Genomic DNA, 4,672 nt, shown 5'->3' with positions numbered 1-4,672 from the left:
AGATAGATAGATAGATAGATAGATAGATAGATAGATAGATAGATTGATTGATAGATAGATAGATAGATAGATAGCCAGACAGAAAGACAGACAGACAGATAGACGGATAGATAGACAGATAGATAGACAGACAGACAGGCAGATAGATAGATAGACAGACAGACAGATAGATATATAGATAGATAGACAGATTGATAGATAGATAGATAGATAGACAGACAGATAGATAGATAGATAGACAGATTGATTGATAGATAGATAGATAGATAGATAGATAGATAGATAGATAGATAGATAGATAGATAGATAGATAGACAGATAGATAGATAGATAGATAGATAGACAGATAGATAGATAGATAGCGAACAGAGTCGAATCCCTGTGGATCATCTTTGTGCACTAAAGCATGTGTGTGTCAGCGTTATTCCGCTGGTTAACTTGTTAGCAGTTAGCTCCTGTGCAAATGGGTTTTCACCCCCCCCCCCCCGCTCCCCGCTCCCAGCCCCCATCACCCAACCCCCCCCCCCCCCCCCCCACACTTCCGTGAGCAGTGTGGAGCGTTCAAAAGCCCTTGTGTGCGCTCATGTTGTTTAAAAATTAAAAAAGCCCTTGGAAAGAAAATAGATACCAAATAAAATAAAAAAGTCTTGTTGCCTTTTCCTTTCCGTATGGTTATCATGTGCAGCGTAGCGTCTGTAAATCTAATATTGAATATCTGCATCGAGAGGCTCTATGGAAGAATGTTCCACGGAAGCTTTCGGTACAGGGGGAGGCTGGTTGGAGGTGGACATCGGAGGACGGGGCTCATTGTGATGCAGGGAACGGAATGAGAACGTGTTTGAAATACCTTTTCCTCATTCCATCCCACGCATCACAATGAGCACCTTCTTTTCCGATTCGTCATTCCGTTCCATGCATTACAATGAGCCCGTCCTCCGATATCTACCTCCGACTAGCCTCATGTTCCATGTATGGTATGTCAGAGGGGGGAAGTCATGAATTAAACAGTATCGTTGGAGACTTTCAAACATCTTTATTATCATGGTAGGTAGTGTATCATTATTGTATCAACTTTGTCAAACGTTTAGTGTCGTTTCATGTTTCGTTTCATATAAAAACAATAGTAGTAGTAGTAGTAGTAGTAGTAGTAGTAGTAGTAGTAGTGTCAACGCTTAAGGGAGTCAAGTATACACTAACGTGGTAGGGTTTGTTTTCATTTTTTCCCACGGATTCGTCCTTCTAAAGACACCACTGTAGAGAAGGATCTGGAAGAATGCTACAGACACAACATGTCCATCTCTGTCTCTCTCTTCCTCTCTTTCTGTCTGTCTTCCTCCCTCTCTGCCTCTCTTTCGGTCTTTCCCTTCCCTTCCCATCCCTCTCTCTTTCCCTCTGCGCTCTTCCATGTGTATGCCGTTTAAAACGCTTGTCGGTTGCGTAAGGAACGTGAAGAGGTTTGATTTCTTTAGTCAATCCATTTTCTTATGAAGTCAAACATATACAGATGATGTCGTCTACCAGTACCGTCTGTGTTTGTGTGTGTGTGTGTGTGCGTGTGAGTGTGTGTGTGTGTGTGTGTGCTTTTCTCTCTGCTGTTCATGGGGGCCCTGTGTGTTTTGTCGTCAGCAAGTTCTACCGCAGTCGCCACAACGTCATCCTCAGTGCCAGAATATTCTTCGTTTCCGCAGTTTCAGAGAGTTTCTGTGTGTGTGTGTGTGTGTGTGTGTGTGTGTGTGTGTTTGTGTGTGTGTTTGTGTGTGGATAGGTGTTGGTGGACACTGACATATTGAGGGCCACCACTGATCACAGTGTAAACTAAAACCATGACGCACATGGAAGCTGGATGGTGAGACAGACATGAACAGCGTGTTATGTCGATCGGGGCTTTACACACTACAGAACCGACCCGAACCAAACTGTGCCGGGTCAGATAGGGACTTTACACACTACAGAACCCGATCCGGTGGTGTACTGTGAATCATGTAAGAGGATCATGCTGGGGGGGGGGGGGGGGCGGGGCGGGGCGGGGCGGGGGGCACAGCTTTCTACACGCGTGACACACGTATGACTTGGTCTGGAGAGGTCAGTATACAATACACGGCAAGGGCCAGGAGGGAGTTCTTCCTGGTCAGGTCATGTGTTCAGGTGAGAAAAGAAAAAAGAAAAAACTAGCCCCTATGTAGGACTGAGGACACTTGTTCACAGCTTTCTACGTGGATACCGGATGACACATCGACAGTCTTACGCTTGGATGACGTGTGTGGACTCCACATCTTCATGCGTGTATCACATACGACACTGTAGCTTCAGGTGTGTATGACATTGTGTTACGTACGCACGACATGGCTTTATGTGTGTATGACAGAGCGTTATGTAGGCGTGACATAGGTTCATGTATGCCATGACATATGAATTCATGTGGGCATGACATATGGCTTTATGTGTGCATGACATAGCTTCCTATGTATATGATATATGGTGTTAGTATGTGTGTATGACATAGCTTCACGCGTGCGTGTGTGTGTGTGTGTACGATAGACTGATGTAAGAGGTGGAGAGGGATGCTGTGGTTTTCACTCTGATTGATTGTCTGGGGCATGGAGAAAGAAGAGCTGGCAGTTAAGAGAGAGAGAAGGAAGGAGGGAGGGAGGGAGGTAGGGAGGGGGGAGAGGGAGGGAGGGAGGGAGATGAGGGATAGAGGAGAAAAGATTAGAGATAAGAAAGTGAGTAGAGAGAGAGAGAGAGAGGGGGGGGGGGAGAGGGAGAGAGAGAGAGTTAAAGACAGAGAGAGTGATAGCTAAGGACAGAGAGAGAGCGAGAGAGAGATGAGGAAGGTGGAGGTTGTGACAGCGTAACAGATGGAACACCAGCCACGGGCCTCGTACCAACACTCATTGGTACAAACAAACTGGCACCGTACCAACACTCTACACAAGCTCCATGCCTTGTCAACGGCCCCGTTCCAAACCGTTTCAAAAGGCACCCTTCCCCCCTGACGCTCTGCTGATCTAACAAGGCTGGATAGGCTCCAGGGGGGAAGAGAAGGAGGAAGAAGGGAGAGAGGGAGGAAGGGAGGGAGGGAGGGAGCTTGATCAAAGTGTTGGAATCGGGCCGCGGTCTCTCTCTCTCTGTCTCCCTGACCCTTCGTGTTGAAACATACACACACGTCTTTTAACACTTGAAACCTTTCGTGACTCTACTGGTGACAGTGAGGACAGACCTATACAAGAAGACCTCTGGGAAGGGGTGAGAGGTGAAGGGGATGGGGGTGAGGGATGGGGGAGAGGTGTGGTGTGAGGGATGGGTTGGGTTGGTGGGTGGGGGGGAGAGAGAGAGGGTAGGGGTGGGGTGACGTACAAACACATATATATATATATATATATATATATATATAATATATATATTGATCTTTTCAAGACTTGTCAGGTGAAAAAGAAAACGAAACGACCGTGACTTGTAAAAGGAGTAAAAGGAAGCACCAATGATCTAACATTTACCATCTAAAGAGTTAAATATACTCTAGATATACGTTACCCCCCCCCCACCCCCCCAACCACCCAACCACCCCCCGCCCCACCATCACACCCTAGGGTCAGATCACCCTACCCCCCCCAGTCCAGGCCTTATGCCAGCACTCATGTTCTCTCAGAAACTCGGGATGTCAAACGTTATTTGCGTCGACTACAGATTCCCTATTGGGTGGCTCACCATACTCTCAGAGTGAGAAACTCACAGAGGTTATGGAGTTAAGTTTTTACGAATTTCCGAGAGCACATGAATGCCCCATGACCCCGTGATGTGGACGATGGCTAAGATCTGATCATGGGACAGTGTTTCTAGGGGGTAACATCTACCTACTCTGTTAAATATACTGCTACAGAAACCACCTGTACTGGCCCAACCCTGCTACTGTACCGGCCCCGGGGGGGGTGAAAGTTCAAAGTTCACACGTGTCTCTCATCTCTTCTCATCATTGATTCCCCCCTTCCTCCCTTCCTCCCACCCTTCCTATTTCATCCTCATCATCATCATCATCATCATCATCATCACCCTCATCATCATCACCCTCATCATCATCATCCTCATCATCATCATCATCATCATCATCATCGTCACCATCTTCTGGTTTAGGTAGAAGTTGTCCTGTTACCATTGATGCTGGCTCAGATATGTTTTTTTGTTTTTTTCATCGCCACCCATTTGGTTAAAGGTGCACTCTGCAGCTTTCCTTCCCTACCCAAAGAAGTGTGTGTGTGTGTGTGTGTGTGTGTGTGTGGGGGGGGGGGGTCGGGGGACGACGACCCACTATTGAACATATAGAAATAGAAGCTACAATAGAAGCGACGGAGTGCACCTTTAAAGTGAGGATTAAGGGCACCTTTAAAGGTAGGGCAATCTGACCCCAGACCTGTGGTTAGTGAAGAGCAACCTCTACCTCCAGCCCCCCCTACTGTCCCAACCAACCCCGGAGGAGGAGGAGGAGGGGTGAGGGGGACGGGACGGGGGACGGGCGGACCGGGGAGGTCAAAGAGGTCAAAGATCAAAGTCTATCATCAACCCCCCCCCCACCCCCCTCCGCTTCCCCCTGTCCAATCATCATCACCATCTTCCTCATCTCCCTCCTCCTCCTCCCCCCGCCCCCCCCCCCTTCCGTCCCTCCGTCCGTCCGTCC

Source organism: Nansenia antarctica (genome assembly GCF_963989245.1).
Source record: "Nansenia antarctica genome assembly, chromosome: 2".
In the NCBI taxonomy this organism is placed as follows: domain Eukaryota; kingdom Metazoa; phylum Chordata; class Actinopteri; order Argentiniformes; family Microstomatidae; genus Nansenia; species Nansenia antarctica.
Note: the sequence above shows the minus strand (reverse complement) of the source record.